The 18,671-nt window shown below is 38.7% G+C and overlaps 1 protein-coding gene across 2 annotated transcripts in view; it reads left to right on the top strand.

The window, feature by feature from the left end:
* Positions 1–209: 209 nt before the first annotated feature.
* LOC105256986 (ecdysone-induced protein 74EF) overlaps positions 210–18,671 on the top strand; it is a 183,643-nt gene continuing 165,181 nt past the window's right edge. Inside the window, exon 1 of one of the 2 annotated variants that reach the window (XM_011267311.3) lies at positions 210–956. The gene's annotated coding sequence lies outside the window, so the exon portion shown is untranslated. Of the gene's footprint in view, positions 957–15,348; positions 16,514–18,671 lie in introns of those variants that run through there. The other variant, XM_011267310.3, reaches the window with a different exon arrangement.

The following is an 18,671-nucleotide window of genomic DNA, read 5'->3' as shown; positions in this document are numbered from 1 at the left end:
ATATATTAACTATATTTACATCATATTGTTCTAATCTTTTGTTGCAGGAATTCTCTCGTCAGGACATTTTCATACATAAACGTAACGATACAATTGAAAGAAGTATGGAGCGGCATTTGATAATTTTTAATCGAAATATTTGCAACATGTTTATTTATTGTATACGTGAAATTGAAAAAGCAACCGAGAAAAGAGAGAGAGAGAGAGGAAACGAGACAAACCCACCATCCCGACGGTGCGACGACGACTGACGCGAGCCGCGAGCGCACGAGAAACGAGAGCGGCGATGCCGGGTGCCGGGCCGGGATTGCCGGGCCGCGCGCGACGGAGAGCGGCGATTGGCTGACGCGGGCGCGACAAGGACGGCGCGAGCAGGAAGAGCGAGAAGTTGGCGGACTTTGGGGAGCGCTCGCGCGTACGCTCGGCGCTCAGTCGAACGCGCGATTACAGGCACGCGAGACGCGTACGGACGGACTCTCCTCTCTCTCTCTCTCTCTCTCTCTCTTCTCGTCTATCGGAAGCCTCCCCCGAGGGAGTAACCGCGAGTCGGCTCCCCGTAACACGGTGACCACGTGTCGGCGAGAGTGCGCGACACCGAAAACGCGACAGATACATCGGCGCGTCCGAGGCGTCATCGAGTGTGCCGATCGCCTTCCGCGAGGCTCGTGTCTTCCGCGACACGACAGCCCACGCGTGTGTCGCGCGTGGCGGCCCTTCACCTTCCCCGGCGAACGCGGATCGGATCGAGAAGCCCTCGTCGTTTTCCCCTGCGACGCTTGGGCAGGAAATAAGCAAGTGTGGGTGTAGGTGCATTTGTCAGGTGGTGACTTGAAGTGAGTTGCGATTCGAGAGGCGTCGGTGACTGCTGGCCATCGTGCATCGACGACGTCACCAGGAGGACCGTTTTCTCGGATCGGAGCAACGTTCAGATGTCACGGGCGCGTCGTCGAAAGTCGGTGAGTGAACCCTTCTACGTATGTTTTCTTTAATATACGCCCGTAACAGAGAAATGTGCGATGGGATGTCGCGATTCGCCGACTTGCACGCCATTTCCCGTAGAATCTCTCTCTTTTTTTTTTCTTCTCGCGTCGACGAGAATAGTGGATAGTGTTACCGCGGGAGAGGTGGATCGGTGCTCGCTGCCCCTGCCAGGCGAGGGAGAAGGGTAGAGAGGAGGAGGAAGAGGATATTAGGTTTCTCGCCTCTTATGGCTTTCGCGGTAACCGAAAAAAAAATCGTAGTTTAGCGAACGAGCTGAAAAGCCGCGCGTGCTTTTAGGCGAAACCGGTGAAATCGGGGCGGAGAGGGATCGTTGACCCTGCGAATCCGGACCGACTAACATAAGACTCGAGTCGACGCGGCTGACGAAAGTTTTGGGCCGAAAGTCGCGGAAAAAACGAGCGCCGACCCGATTTTTCGCGAACTCGAGCCTGGCGTTTTGCGATAATCCGATCTCAACCGATTACTCGAAATTCCTCAATAATTATATCTTATCGATATGGAGATTCTGTCAACTGTGTGGGGACAAGACTAACGTATATATCTAATCGATGAATCGATGTAAGATAGAAAATTTTAAATAGTGACAAGATAATCTATTTTTTTAGTTTGTTTCATTACTAAATTTGGAGAGTCACTTATCTCACCCTACATCTCGACATTCTTTATATCAGTAACTTCCTTTTATCACGTTCTCCGAGATCTATTTACTCCGCGAGAGTGGTATCCCCTTCCTTTTTACTCTCGCAGATTTTCTGTGATTTATAGGATTTTCTCTTTACACCGTGAAACGCATCAGCTGCCGTTTGACAGTTGGCGTGATTTACAGTGCTACACTTTACAACAGCGGTTAGTCGGTAAAGTTTTAATCGTTGGAGCGTGAGTTATCGCAGGGCGGGAGAAAGTAGCCGAGAAAGAGTCGAAATTGAAGCCGATTACGCTAAAGTCCAGTCCAGTCCACAGCCGCGAGCTCGCACGGCTGAGCGCTCTAAATGCACGGCCACGTCGCGGCCGCCCGCGTATTTACGGAGCACCGCGGAAATCATAACTCGAAGACACCACACGCGCAATCGAGGAGAAAGTGAGTCTCTTCGTATATCGGCGGATCGTAGCTACGCGTTGCGAAAATAAATACGCGATCGCCCTCTGCCTCCCGTACGTTTCCTCAAGTTCGCGTCAATCTTGATTTTGTGTATTTGCGAATCTTCCCCCTTTCTCTCTTATACAATTACACGCGCATTAGTCGCGATTGATTGGCTGTTGGAAATTTATTTTTCTCGAAATTTCCTGTCGAGGTGGAAGATTGAAAAATTTCGCAAAATACTTTTCTATTTTTTTATACAAATTTTCACCACACCAATTTTTTATCACTTTTGATACTGATGCAAAGTATCAAATACTTACATTGTGATTCATATTATTTGTATCTAATTATAACACGAACAGAGATTTGTGCTCGTGACATTGAAAGATATTTGCATATCTTAAGGAAAAATTTTGGCCAATAAATATTCATGCATTCACACAAATGTACAAAAATAAATGCACGTAAATTTTAATCTCTTTGTAAAAATACATGTACATATATTACACGATGAAATGTAAAATTTCGGCGATAAGAACGAAAAATACGTCGACATCTTATCATTCGACTTGACGTTTCGACCTGTTCCTCTCCTCATCCGCAAAGATATCGAAAGAAAATTATGCGACGCGTTACGCGAGATGTACGGGAGGTGAGAGAAAGAAAGGGAGAAAGTGAAAGAGAAAGAGAGAGAGAGAGAGAGAGAGAGAGAGAGGGAGGGAGAGGAAGAGAGAGGGCAAGATCTACTTTGAGGGGAAAAAAAAAGGAAACGAGGCGAGCGCGCGAAATTTTTCCACGTTGCGGGATAAAAGGCACCGCCGATTATTATGGGGGGAATTATCGCGTCCATTGTGTGTCGGGCCCAGGTCCCAGGTTCGCGATAGAGAGCGAACAAGTGGGTAATGCTGTACTCGCTGTTTGCGCCGGCCCTGCGGGGTCTCTGACCGACCGTCCGCGCCTCTCAACTCGACTCGCTTGTCGTCCACGGTCTACCTATGGCTCAAGTCAGGTCTCTCTCTCTCCTTTTCTTTCTCGTTTTCGACTTTCCACGCGAGCCCGTGTGCGATTTTTCTTTTTAAATCGACGGAAAACAATGATCGAACGAGTTAGAGGTCACTAAAATCCATAAACGATATCTTGCTGATGTAAGCGAAATTTACATTTATTTACGAGTGATATCACGTTACATATGTAATTTAATATATACATGATACGATGTGTCGATACATAATTTGTGATATAAAATATCGCATCGTTTGATATAATATTTATATTATGGTCGATTTATCGATTATTAAATTAGGTAGCCAAATATAGCCAAGATATTACTATTTATGTATGTTTCACTATTTAATAATTAATATCTTGATTCGTTCTCGCGCGAGGGTATTCTTACGGACTAATATCCCGTAATACTTTCTTTCTGCTGGACTTATGCAACAAAGTTGCATCTGCTTCGATGGACGGAGCTGCACATGCTTTCTAAATACGTGCGCATCCATTTTTTTTTTAGAATAGAAAATACGTTCCTTTCATCGTGATGAAATTTTGAAACTTCCGATAAATTATTAAGCATAAGCTGCACGAAATGAAATTTTTAAATGCAGTGAGCTATTTGGATCGAAATTTTCTCTGAAGTTCTTTCTTCTTACCCGATATTTCATTCCAGAAAAATATTGTTCTCGTATATATTATATCTATAGACAGATAAATTATATATAATAATGTCCGTATTTCCATTATTCTCCATATAGGAAGATATATAGAGCCAAAGAGGATATTTCTGTATTATATTATTATAATATATTATTACATAAGATCTGTTCCATACAATACTGCGTGGACTCGTTGTATCTTTAAAACAACTTGAGATTTAAAAAAAATGTCATAAGATAAAATAAATAGTTATGTGAAATTAATGCAAATACCAGAAATTGTGAGTGCAAAAAAAAACAAAATTTTTTGGGAATTTTAGGTAAAAAAATTTTGTAATTTTATACACGTATATATAAATTGTAAAAAGTTGTATTTTTTGCAGTATTATAAAATCCATATAAATATTTAATTTATATATATTTTAATGTAATAAATACACACATTACGTTATGTACATGTAATATACATTTACAATGTACTTTTATTCACACATATTTTTTTAAAGATAAAATATTTCCTAACTAATAGAATTTTTCTATTAGCATACATAGGTCCTGCGCACAACACGATATTATATTATTTATACTCAGTCAGTTGCGATCTTTCTAATTAAATAGGTTGATAAAATAACAAAGCATTTCATTGATTTATGAAACACATCAGAGCTTATATCTTCGCAACGCGGAATCGTTAGTAATAGTAGCGAAGCTATTTATTTCGCGTGTAGGGAGGCAGATTCTCGTGCACCCTGCAATTTCAGAAAATTACCAATTAGCGTGAGCGCGTTGTGTTCCAGACTTATACGCGTAATCCGACTAGGCGCTTCCTTTTTGCATAAACAATCGGTTGCACGTATAACATACATCGCCATCGATTACCGGGACACGAGTCGACTACGTGAGCGGGCTTTTCTACTTGTCCGATAATTCGCGCTATCTACTACTAGACGACCTGCAACCTACGACTGACGATTGTGTAGGTGCAGATGGGCGTTGGTGAACTTTCCCGATAAGAGCGTCTTGACCGAGAAAACTCGAGAGGCTCAATTTGCTCCATCGCAAATCTAATCTTTTACCACTGAGATAGGAGTATAAATATTGTCTCTCAAGCGTTTCACAAATCCAAGATTTCCAAATCGCTTAACGCCACACAATTACTCTATCATTTAATATCTGTCGCTTTTTCTGTCATGTATTCTTTATACAAAAAGACCAGATAAATTCCGAAAGTCGATAAAAATAATTTTTTAATAAATGCAGAGTAGACATGCGACAAGAGATGATATGATTTTCGCGAAAGAGAAGCGAAGAAATGTTTCTCCATGAATTTAATAATTTGCGGGATTCATAATTATGCTCGTTTTTTTATATATTTTTATAAATTTCCGCGGTTGAGAATGGTCGCGGGAGAAGCGAGGCAACGCGATGATCGCTCGCAGGGCGATGACCCCCGCGCGAAATGTTCGAATCGCGCGAATTTTCTCAACGCGAGCAAAAAGCGAACCTTACGGACACCCGGTATTTTGCGGTGTAACGCGCGCACGTGCACCGCGACGCGCGGCCCGTGTACGTGAACGAACGCACACGACGTCGTAGCCAGTGAACCGAGCATTATAGTGCCCTGCAAGAAGAAACGCCGGGCTTGGTGCATTGACCGCGGTTGACCACACGTCATCGAATGAGTGACGTCACGCGGGCTCCACTGCACGAAAGCTACGTCACAGTCGGATCCGCGAAGACGCGTCTTCGAAAATCTCGATTTTTAAACCACTTCTTTCCGCCCGTTGTCTTTTACTCGTGAGCGAGACACGCTGCTTAATCCTTAATTACGTAATATCTTATATATGTATTCTTGCGGCGAGTTCTGCGCGCTTTCTTCGGATGTCAGTTTTTGCACATCTTTTTTCCAAATTCTGCATCATTGCATTAGGTATATAATTTACATCGTAAGAATAAATATTTTACTTATTTTTCTAAATAAAAAAATAATATTATAATATAAATTTATTATTCAGAAAATAATTTATATAATAATACAAATTATTTTCTAAATAATAAATTGACTCCTTAAGAAAATCTTCAATTCACAAAAATTCATATTAAATATTTTTTTACTTATTAAAATTATGCGACATATAATTAAGAAGATAAATCGGAAAGAATATTCTAGATGCAACAGATACATCTAATTACGATTGTAAGCGTCTGAAAACAGAGACATGTCATATGAGGGAGTTTCAAAATTAATATCACACGGGACGAAAATGATGGAAGGGAAGGAGGATATCAAAGGAAGCATGTGACCTATGGAACCCTAAACGTAGGGTTGAATCCTCTTTTTTTCTCCCGGCTGCGTAACCTCCGATTTATCACGGTCGACCGCGGGCTATGCGCGAATAGAACGCAGGATTAGATAACGAACGGGCGTAGGTGGACCCCCGAGATTTTCCCAGTAGACGAGTAAGCCGCCCGGTGTGTAACCTGCGCGAGAGAGCATAATAGCGTGGTTATACATAGAGCTCGGTGGTGCCCGGCTGTATCCAACTATCTACCTACCTACCTACCTTCGCGAGAGAGCGCGAGAGTTCGTTCCCTCGGACGAGTAAATCAAGCCGCTGGCCCGCGAAGAGCTGAATGCCTCGCGCCAAGAATGGATCGATTGTTTCGCAAAATACGCCCTGCTTTCATTTTCGAGACCACGATATTGTGAAATGTACCGCGTTTTTCAGTTGTTGAATGATTAACGACCGCGTTTTTAATCCGTTTAATCGGACTTTATCGCGAGATAATTGTTGTGTCTTTCGATATTTGTCAGGGATGTCAGATCGCGCGAGGATTACTATCGTAATTGCCATCGAGGCTACTCGAATCGCTCTTCGATCGGAAACGCCTGGCGAACTAAGAGCCGCTCGGGTCGAGATGCAGGCCCCCTTTGTAAGCGATTGCAACGGCCATCGGCGTGCAAGGAGCAAACGGAGCTACGAGAAAGTATCCGGCAACTTTCTCCGGTGAGTTTAGTTTGCACCACGGGTCACCAGGCACGGACATTAAGAGCGAATGCTCGCTCGCCTCGCGATGCAAGCACGAGAGAATGCGAGGTACCGATCGGTGTTGTTGCGCCACGGGGGAAATTCAAAGTTTTCCTCCCTCTTCTCTCTTACTATCACTATTTTTCCCTGTACGCCCTACTACGACGGTCTTGATCCTTCGTGCTTAACGAGATATGCATCCCGTGAGAGAAATAAACCGACAAAGACGTTTGAACGTTCTGAAGTACGGAATCTGTGAAAGTTTTACGAAAGAGATAAGTGAAAAGTGTACGAATAAATAGTATAAAATAAATTATTCGTCATTTATTAAAAAATTGATCGAAGACATTAATGTTATAACAATTATTGTTATTGTTTTCTAGCGATTTGCGATTATATTAAATTCATAATCGCTCATTTGTGTCTAATTTAATTATGCATGTTTTGATATTTGTAACTATTAATCGATTCTATTATATACTGTCTCATTATTATTATATTATATTAGTTTTGATATTTTATTTTTTACTGTTTTTTGAGATAAATTATTTTTTGATGTTTTATTTTCTTTCTAGAACAATGATTTTATTGAGGGAAAATTACTTAAATTATTTTTAAAGACATTTTTTATTAAACATTTTGTGTCATGATTGGTTTTTCTAGAGAGATATTATATTACTAGAAATTAAAAGTTGAATAATTCGAAAAAGTCCACGCAATAAAAGATATATGATAATTATAATTATATAAAATTACGAGGAGAAAATTAGATAATATCGTAAAAGAGTAAATACACACATATTTGCATTTTTACATATTCAATATAGTAAACATATTCAATATAGTGAAAAATAGAAAAATATGGGAAATGTTTTTGATATTTGCACATATTTTTTTCGTCTATTTTATATCGATGACGCAAGATGTAATTAATCGTGTACGTGAAGAACGTATTCGATCGACCTCGGAGGTGTTCATCCGTCTTCCTTTTAAGATTGCGCTAAACAGATCGTTACGTATGCAAGGCTGGATAATAATGTCACCGAGCCGAAATTGTCCCCTCCCCCTTCTATCTCCTCTTCTTCGTATTCATTGCCGCGTGTTAGGCAATCGCTACTAGAGTCCCGGCTTTTAACATTGACCCGATTACTGGCCAGTGGCCCCTGTCGCACACTTTTCTGACTCACCGAAATGTCGCGGTGTTAATAACCAAAACGACGTCTGACATTGGTCCATTATGCGTACGTTAAACCGGCCAAGTCGGTAAATCGAAAGAAAAGAGAAGGCGGTTTTCTGAAGGCGAAAAGTGAGAGTGCGTTTCCTTCCCTCTTCGTCCCTTACTTCTTTTCCTTTCGACGGGATATCTTCGGAGCTTTGCACGTAATCGATCCTCGTCGCTAATCATGGTCGGCGGATGAGAGCTCAACTTCAGCGAAACGCAATTTAACACCTCTCTCATGGGAGCGTTATTCAAACATTTCTAATAATGAGCCGCGAATTTGCTAAAAATTTCATTATGAAACGTAAAGAAAACACTTTGACATGTTTTGTCTGCCATACGAAGAAGGTTGAATATTTTTAGTACAAAGTCGAATTATTTTTCTTTCCAAATTAAAAGTTATCTATTTTATTTATATAATTCGTTTCGTTTATACTCTTGAAAAAGAAAAATTATAAAATGATAATTATATTTAAATTATTTTGTTTGCTTGTACTATTTATATTAAAATACATTTAATACTTTATTTTTGTCAAATTTAAAAGATATTTTATCACATATCGTGTGTTTATGAAAAACAATATAAAAATATTTATAAATTTTTTATATCATACATTTTTTTTACATTAATCATAAGAAGGCAAAATATTTTCATCCTGCATAAAATAATTTATATAACAAATACACAGTAATATTTTCAGAATTTCGCGATATTGTTTTAAAAAGCATTAACTAATTTTCAGCTGTTGTAGCTGTCAAATAACAAAAAACAATTTTATATAATAATACACACACCCATACTTTTACACATACATTACTTGGAAAACGATGTTACCGTTAAATTTTGTCGATATGGCAAATCAATGTGTTTAAATTACAAGCAAATACACCTCTTTGTCATTCAATCAATAATAACACAAATTTGCACGTTCGCATATGAAACAGCTTATTGCGGAGCTGGTTTACAAATTTTATACAAAAAGTCTTTATGCAAGTCAATTGAATTAAATTATAATGCACTTTGATACTTGTTTATCAACTACGCATAGTTTACGAATTATAATCTTGACAATAAATGTGAAAATTACAAGCATAAAATTGCGATCGTTATTCGGCGACGATCGAAACTTTCATTTCAGTGCAAACGAGACAGGATTTTAACAGAGCTTTTACACCGAAAAGCTGTTTGTCAGCATAAATTCTACATCCTATACATTTTTTGCATTGTGTAAAATTTTTTGTAAAATTTTTGGCTAATTTTAAAATATAAGATGAATTTGAAAAAAAAGAAACATTATCTTACAATTATAAAAAAATTTGTTTTATCCCTTGAAAGAAAAGTTTCACGAATCGTAATTATTTAAATATCTTTTGATGAGGCCGAACTATTTGCGACAAGATGATATAGGAGGATTCCTGCTTCTTTGGTGTAGAGAAAATTGAGACGATATGCTAGTCATATTCATATACGACAATAATACTCGACAATAATACTACGCTTTACATCATGCTAGAGTCTATTATTTTTATCACTTAACCGTTATATTTAGATATTCTCGTACGAAGAGCGTCGAACCGTTATGACTTATCCCTACGCCTTCGCCGCTGAAGAATCGATTAAAGTCACGCAAAACTTTCGTCAGGAAGCTTTCGTCGTTTAACAGTACGCTCGTTTTTATACAGAAATTTCTTCGAATGAATTATTATTACATTTTGAAATATGTCTATATGATATGGGATACATACAGCGAATGTGATAGATGGTAATTTTTACAATAAAATTATTTCAAAATAGATAAAGAAAATAAAAAAAAAATATCAGATATAAATACACAGATAAGTGCACTGTAGTTACAAAATTCTTAAAATTTTACTTGTACGGTTGTGCAATTGTTGGAAGAAAAATAATATATTTTCATATAAACACAACGATAAATGCATATTTATAGATGAGACATATGTACGTCATTAGAATCACTAGAATCTATCCGAGCTTATTATCCGCTTGCTTTGTTTATCCTGTGACGCGATGACTGCTTTTTATTGATTTTTAATCATCGATGTTAACATATCGGATATGTTTGCGATGTCTCTCTCCGATAATATCAGTACCTTGTCACTTGGCCAGGTGAAAAGGCAAATTACGACCGAGTTTCGCGTGTAAAAGTACGCAACCTCGCGTGTCATCGTCGAAAAACCATGCGTGATTTTTTTACTCGTAGTATAAAACTTTTATTTCTGATTAAAAAAGGAGATTCTTCATGATAAAAAAAATAGGAAAAAAACGTTTTACATTAATTTAATCAATTTACATTAGGCACTTTTTACATAAATTAATCCATAAATACGTATTTCTTTGAGCTCTTGATTTCTAAATCGAAAACGAAAATATGAAAATTTAATGCGATATTATGTTTCGTTCAACTATTCAAGTAACATTTATTTTTCTCCTGCCGCGTTGACACGATACATATAAATAATCGTCGAATCCAAGGAGGACAGGGACATGAGGAAACGTGGAAGTTACCGAATTTGCGGCAGACTTATGTTGGTAGAGAGAGGAGAGAGACCGCGGCCGCAGTGAAAGTTGGTCTCACTCGCGATGAAACGCTTCAGAGTGCATTCGTGTGTATTTAAGTACATGTACGTGCGATTTGGCTGTGTGTCGTGGGTTTACCACAAGCGTAAACTACGTAAATTATCAGGTCGCGCAATTCTTTATTCGAGTCCGAATGTTACATCGTGCGGAGCGATGAGAGAGATCGATAGGGAGTACAATAAAAAATTTTGTCACTCGGTTATCATAAATCTTGGCATCTCGCAGCCAATTTTGAAAGTGGTCAGTAGGTCGAATTTTAAGGACCTTTTTTCTAAGATTAATTATATACAAGAATTATTTTCTATATATCTTTTTAGATGGATCATTTTGTAAATAATTATAGATCATTTCTTGTAATTATAAATGTAAATTTAAGATTGTCTATTTAATTGTCGATATATTCAATAATATAGTAAATAATTGCCTCAAATTAATTTAATTTTGAGATTTTATTAATATTATGAAAAGATTCACCCAAATGTCAAGTTTTATGATAAATTTTATTGGACTTTACAACTGTGTTTTTAACAAAGTTTTATCGGATATGCATAAAATATTGTCTCTGAAGGACAACGAGATACTTTACATTAAAGTAAGCAAACACACACATACACACATAATTTACAAATCGCCAATTTAGCGACGGGATTAAATTGCATGCATCTTCACGGATAAAAAAAAATATTATTTTTTTATAGAGAAGTGGTGTTGAACAGCAAATCTCGTATAACAAGCGAATTTACTGAAGCTCATTTTCCGAGTTTTCATTACCAAGATATAATTAGAACATGTATACGCGGACGAATATAAAGTTGCGTTATTACATTCGTTCTCTTCGGGATCGTTAACGAGTTTTATATCCACATTAATTCAAATTTTAGTATTTATAAATAATACATGGTATAATGATTAGTAACGAATGAACACGACATTTGTCCCGAGATGGAGTAAAACTTTCTCTCAACCTTTTCAATATCCATATCCATATATAGAATGCATGTCTTGATCAATTTTTCAAATTTATTTAATAGATTAAATTTCGTTGAAGATTAAATAAATTATAATAAAATTAATAAAACAGAATATAATTTTTTGTGATGATATATACAATAAATAAAATCTGCGTAAATTATAATAATTTGAATCACGAAAATATATATGAATCTTGTAAACATCGACAAATATAAACAGGTAAATGTAAATCGATAAATAAAATCTCCAAAGCCTAATTAATTTATTTTGAATCCGAGAATTGTGTTTTCAATTTCTGATGCCGAACTTGAAATTTTCATCACTTGGTGCTCGTCTGTCGATTGATTACGTCATCGACGAGAGTGACGGATTATATCGCGTTGGGCTATCGTAAAGTCGGCGGTGCTCTTAAAAATAGACGAAAGGAAGCGTCTCTCGAAGATGACGGTCGAATCGGCAAATTCGCCGCTTCAGGGTCGCTCATGACCACGGTACGATTACGGGTATCTCTCCTCCGTCTCGCTCCCCTTTCTCTCGCGCGCTCTCAAGTTCAGTTCTCTCGACCACCGAAAGAGCGGGCCCCCCAAATATTTATGTCACGGCGAAGCCGGTCGAGCCTTGGTTGGGTGCCGCGGGCAGCTCTCGATATCGATGTATTGGCTCGGAAATCTTAGAAATTTCGATCCCCGAAGGTCGATCCGGGACTTCCTAAATCAGTTGGATGACGCCTCTCGCGGAAGAGGTTTGTCCTCGCGGAACAAGCAAGGATCTCGGGAAGGTTCCTTTTTGTCGCCCACGACTCGGGCGTCCCCCAAACTTTCGCACTTTATAATTCTTCACAGAAATTCGGAGCTTTCAACATTTGATGATCGGAAATAAAAAGCTTTCGACGAAAGTTTTATATATCTCGCGAAGTAGTAAAAATTATATTTATGCTTCGAGTCATTTCACGTAGGGACTTGAAGTTTAGATTTTAATAGTTTGAAAGTAGTTTAAACAAGTTTGGAAAATTATAATTAAAATATCAAAATCCATGCTCCAGGAAATTACAATTAAAATATCAAAATCCATGCCAGGAAATTACAATTAAAATATCAACATCCATTTTCTCGTTTGCGAGAAATTCGCGATTTTTAAGTAATTGGCGTGCGATCGCGAAAATGGAAGCGCGGCCGAAGCAGGAAGCGTTCGACGACCTCGGCGGGAAATCGCGGAAAACGTGCGAAAGTCGGCGAGACGAGAACGGTTACGCGGCAGTCGATTGAGAAAGAAAGAAAACACTTGCACTTTCGTTAGAAAGTCTCGCGAATCCGCTCCACAGCAATCACTTCGGCCACCTGCGTCTGCGTGGTTGTATTTAATAACGTCGAGACGGAGCTCGTCCATCTTGGATTAAAGTGTCATCATCGCTCGGTGATTACCCAATAGCCCTAAAATCCCTCCGCCCCCTCGCGAAACTAGTTTTTCGGCTTCTCGAAAAAATTGCACGCCATTGGATCTTCGTAGATGATTAATCTTACGATTTAGAAAGAGAAAAGGAGGAATTGCAATTTGTATCAAGATATCGTTGAACACGTGTAACGAATTATTTATAGAGAATGATTTTGCCGAGTAACGTGGATAATGGAGTTGGCCGATCGGCATTGATTTATTTACCTTTTTTTAAATATAGATACTCTCCTCGCCATATGATGATATGCTAATATATGCAGATAAGAGTTCAGAGAGAGTTTACTGCATATCAAACGTTAGACGGTGATGAGTGATACGTAATAGGCAATGGAACGTTGGATACTTTTATAAATTATATTTATATTTTTGTTTATATATGTCTTTTGTTCTTTTGTAATTTGAATTTTTTTTTAAATATCAAATTTTTATCTAGTCATTTTCTACATTAAATTTTGACAAAATGATTAAAGTTGAAGAAAGAGTCTAAAATATGTACAAAAAATCATCAAACAATTTAATATATTTAGATTGATTTTTCTAAAATAGATTTTTTTTTAAGAATTGTCTCTCTTTACTTTTTGTTCTGTATTATTACGAAAAAGATGGACTTCTTCCTTCTCGGTGTAAATATTCATTACGTTCTTTTTTCACATTCAATATGCAAATTTTAATGCTTCGTTTCTTTTATACGTCAGTCTGATCTTAATGCAAAATGCATTAGACATCAAGAAGTCCGGTAAAAATCGGTGAATCGCGTCATACGTCATGCACGTTGGCGTGACTACAAACGATCATTAATTATTCTTTAATCTAACGTTCACAGACGCATCATATTATTAGCGATATGTGATAACGAGTTGATAGCGTCGCTGCGTAGCTAACGCGAGAAAACGCATTTTCCATTTAATTCCATCACGAGCGTCAAGCTCCTTATTGTCGCTCCTCGTTAAATATTTCTCGAGAAAATTAGAAAAATATGCCGTGCGTGACTAAAGTATAATATGCAAAAAAACTTAAAAATTTCGAAATTTCCATGAAATGTATTAAAGTATAAACGATGCCGCAAAAATCTTTCATTCTAAAATAAATATAACTATCTATTATATTTACTGCAAAAAGGCGCAAAATTTTTATAAACTTGAAACCGTTATAAATACACTGACAAGAAATTAATCAACCTTGGAAAGGAAAAAATTTCTCTGTAAAATATTTCGATAAATCTGGAACACACACACACACACACACACACACACACACACACACACACACACACACACACATATGGTCGACGTATCTCAGACTTGATTTACGCTACTTTCGAAGCAAACGAAACAATCTCAGATTCGCGACTCGTCCGTAATTATCATCGTGTATTCGGGTCGAAAGTCACCATTATAAAAGCTACCATTTAAATGGCGAAAACACGTGTTGGAGGAGGGGGAGGGGGATGGACGCGTCCTTTTATATCACGCCTAGTCGTATACGTCGACTCCGTCACGTTGTGCGTAGGTACGCGTGTGTCGCGTGCACGTTATCGGATCGTCGTCGGAATATAGAACACGTTTTACATACACACGTGACACACGCACACGCACACACGTTCATCGAGATGCGCGACGCGCGCACGTACCTCGCATTGTCTTCCTGGCACGCTTTTAGGATGGAAAAACGCATCGCATCGAGAGCCACTGTCCTTTCGTCGACCTCCCATTGTTGCCGCGACCCGTTAAAATTACGATTAAAAACTGTACGCGCGGTGTTATTATGTGACACAAAGTTACGAAATTGCGATAAGATTGTGCGAAACGCGTGGCAATTATCGTACTTTTCTCGATAAATTTGAAAATAATTTTTAGCAAACACTTCCAGGAATTTCGTCACGCATTTCTGTTGACAGTTTTTTTCGATTTTCCATAATATAAGCACACGCTACATACGTCGCATAATCGACTTAATCCGCGATCACGAGAATAGAATCGCGAATCCGCATTTCGCGTTAAATTAACGAAGATGCCGGATAATTGATGGGACGAAAATGGTAGGAGGAGTCGATTCGACGCAATTTCGCGATGTGTGGAATACGCGTGTATACACGCGATACACACATGTAAACACGCGCGAGTGTGCGTGCACGCGACTCGATGGCCGTGGCTATGGCCTTACGATTCCCCCTCCCTTCCCTCCCCCTCCCGTCGACGGAATCGCGCGCGCAGTACGGTACGGACGCGGGAAGTGGTGGGAGGGAGAGAAGGCGAGAGAGGCTCGCAGTAGCAACGGAGACGGCGAGGCTCGTGCGTGCGAGCGAGCGAGCGAGCGAACGAGCGAGCGAGCGAGAGAGAGAGAGAGAGAGAGAAAGAGAGAGAAGCGGAATCCGCGCGGACGGGGACGGGCGAGGAAGAGAGAGGGGCAGCGTGTGTCGCGAGCGTGTCTAACCTAGGATAGTGGCGTTTAGTGGTGGCTAGGCTAGGCAAACCGAGGCTCCGTCCCGTTCAGTGTTTCCGCGCGCGCTTCCCCGGTCGAAGCTCCTCTCGTCTCGTCTCGTCTCTTCTCGTCTCGTGCGCGTCCAGTCTCGCGTGACAGGTCATCGCGGTTGCGTTGCTCCTTTTGCGAAAAACGATAAACGCGGGAAAACCACCAGAGGTGATCGAGAGATTTTTTTTTTTTACGCCTTCCCCGAGAGGACGTGCCGCGTCCCGCCCGAGGCGCCCCGTGTAAACAAAAACGGAGCAATTGTTTATTTGGGTTTGTGCGTGTTGGATCAAGCTTCAGTGTGCGGAACAATTTGCAGCGTCGTTTGATTTTATTATTACGTGTGGCTCGTGATGTACAGAATGAAACAGTGGTTTTGATTCGCTGAAGGATTTTAATCGCGATCGCTAAACTTCCTGGGACTAGGTATTACGAGACGAAGAAAGTTGCGAGAAGAAAGTGAGAAAGAAGTTTCTTTTTTTCGGAACTGTCTTTTTAAATACGCTTTCGAAGTTCGAGCTTTCGAAATAAACCTTAATCGTCGATGATTTATGGATTTTTCATAACTTGGTGTATCGTCTTCAAGCACGAGTGATTTCGAGAGACGCAGAATTTTTCCGGTTCACTCGTAATCTTCTCGACTGATTATCCGCGAGCGATATTCATCTCGGCGTCTAGTCGCTTTCCTTTCGTGAAAAAAAAAGGGAAATTTCCCGAGACGCGTACGTGTGCGTGGGTGGACGCGCGGTCGCGTGCGTGCGTCGTGCACGCGCGTACACAAGTCGCGTGGGCTGTCGCAATTCGTTCCGATAAATAATCGCGGGGATCGACACGCCTTCTCTTCTCTTTCCTTCTCATTTCCTCGAAAAAGGAAAATTATCGCGAGGCTGGAAAAATTAGCGAGGGAACTTGCTCGGTGAATACAGTGCCAGTGCGGAAGAAATCAAGTGTGCGAAACAGACCTCGGAGACGATTGCGTGTGCTTGGCTTCCTTCCTTCCTTCCTTTCTTTGGAGCTCCGCGGAACAGAACGGAGGTAAGCGGCAGCTTTTTTCAGCGATTTTGTATCAATTTTTTTTTTGTTAACGTAGACTTTTGTTTCACAATTTCGGAATTTTGATTTTCGATGACAGATCTCTCGACGAGGCTTTGCAGCCGATTTTTCAATAAAAAGACTGTCGAGACAATTTGAATAATTGTTTTAAAAAAGTATTGTTTTTTTCTCAGTTTTTTCCCCAGCAGAGTTTAATTTTATTTGTTCTTTTTTTTATGATAGGAAAAATAATAAAAGAGAAAACCGAGGAAAAAACTATATAAGTCAAAAATTGATTCGATATATATTAAACAAAACTTTAAATAGAATAATTAATAATTATAAAAGTAATTAAAACTTAATAATTATATAAATAAAAAAACCGATATACTTTCCTCAAACAATTAAAGGATAATTATCGACTAGTACTTTAGAAAAAATTCGATTAGGGTTGTCAATTGTCAATAGATTTATCAATCCTCCGATTTTAGCCCGGAGAAAGTCTTTGAATTTAAAAATCTCCAAATATTTATGTGTGTGTGTGTGTGTGTGTGTGACAAGAATTATTATTTTCAGAAAAATAATACATATATTCAAGAATATATCATTGATAAAAAAAGTTAATAGTGACATTTTTTATATTGTATTTTTTATTTTATTATGTTTATTTTTTTTTAATTTTCTAACAATGTAATTTTTAGTTTCACATTTTCTAAAAAAACAATATATTTACTTAATTCGAGGAAAGATTGGGAATATAATGTACGTCTATTCTCTCTTTTCCTTCTTCGTGCTTTTCTGGAACGATGATCTTTCCGGATTTGATAAGATTGATAAGATTGCGGCAGCAATCCTCTTAATCTCGGACTCGAATCTTCGGGTAAAAGGTTAAGCCGAGTGCGGCCGTGACAGTTAAAAGCGCGTGCAAGCGACGAAGCGTCTTCTTCGCCCACGCGCGTTACAGTCGTCGCGTGCGTGGGACCCGCAGACACGCAGCGAAATAGCAAAGGAGGGATTTGATACAGCAGCCTCCGCGATCGAATGGCCGGGGCAGCGCGCGTGTCAAGTTAATAGACAACCTAACCTTTTCGCCGAGCGAGAAAATCAAGCGTCGAGCTCGCGACGTGTCGGGAAAATGAACGGCTTTCTCGTGCCCGGCGGTAATCGATCATATGATCGAGGAAGTGATCGCGGGAGCATTATGCAAAGTATTGATTTACGTAAAGATCGCCGGGAGTAACACCCTTCAATGTATGTTTGCCCATACACAGAAAAAAGTAAGCGTCAAATCAAAACTTATATACTTAAACTAACGCGTTTATTGTTTCGTACATACGCAATAATTTATAATCTTCTTAGAAGAATTTAATAATTTTAAATTTCAACAATATTATAGTCTTATTTTAATATTGTAATTGTCAAGAATATATAATTATTTAATTCTACTTTAAGAAGATTATAATCTTTGATTTAAAAATGTTAGTTTCCATCTAATATTGTTTCTTTTCCATTCAAGAAAATTAAATCTTAAATCGTAAAAATATATTTTTCTTGATTGAACTATATAAAATGACTTTATTTAAGCAAGCAATTATATTTTTCTTTAATTAACGTAATATAATCGCATTTCAAAATTTCCATGTTAAAACTAAATATATTTTCAAAACAAGAATGACCTTTCGCGATTTGACGTTTTGCATCGAAGAGAATTTAATGGTGATTTTACTCATTCGCGATCAAGGTTTTTTCAAGAGACGATTAAAGATCAATTTGGAATAATTAATATTGTGGAATTATATATACCGGGTGTTTGCTCGCATTTGAGAAAGTTGTTAATAAAATAGAGTTAAATAAATAATTAATAAATATATATTTGCGATGTAAGAGCACGCGAAAAAAACGTGATAACTGTAAATTTACGTTCGAATAGATTCCCGCATTCGCTCGCATGATTTGCTCTCGAGAGAGATTCGACTATATTTTATACAAGTATTTTCAGCCTAGGCCAATCTTCGGCCCTCGAGCGGTTCTCCCGCTCCTTTCCGATTTGTTTGTAGTCTCTGCGGCTCTGTTGGCTCAAACGCAGAGAAAACTCTCGTAGATCTCTAATATACTTAAAATATTTGTAGTAAATTTGCCCACACGTGCGTCTTTTTCTATC

Source organism: Camponotus floridanus, unplaced genomic scaffold (assembly GCF_003227725.1).
Source record: "Camponotus floridanus strain SB8 unplaced genomic scaffold, Cflo_v7.5 scaffold24, whole genome shotgun sequence".
Classification (NCBI taxonomy): domain Eukaryota; kingdom Metazoa; phylum Arthropoda; class Insecta; order Hymenoptera; family Formicidae; genus Camponotus; species Camponotus floridanus.
The sequence above is the reverse complement of the archived record's forward strand: the minus strand, read 5'-3'. Positions and strand labels throughout refer to the sequence as shown.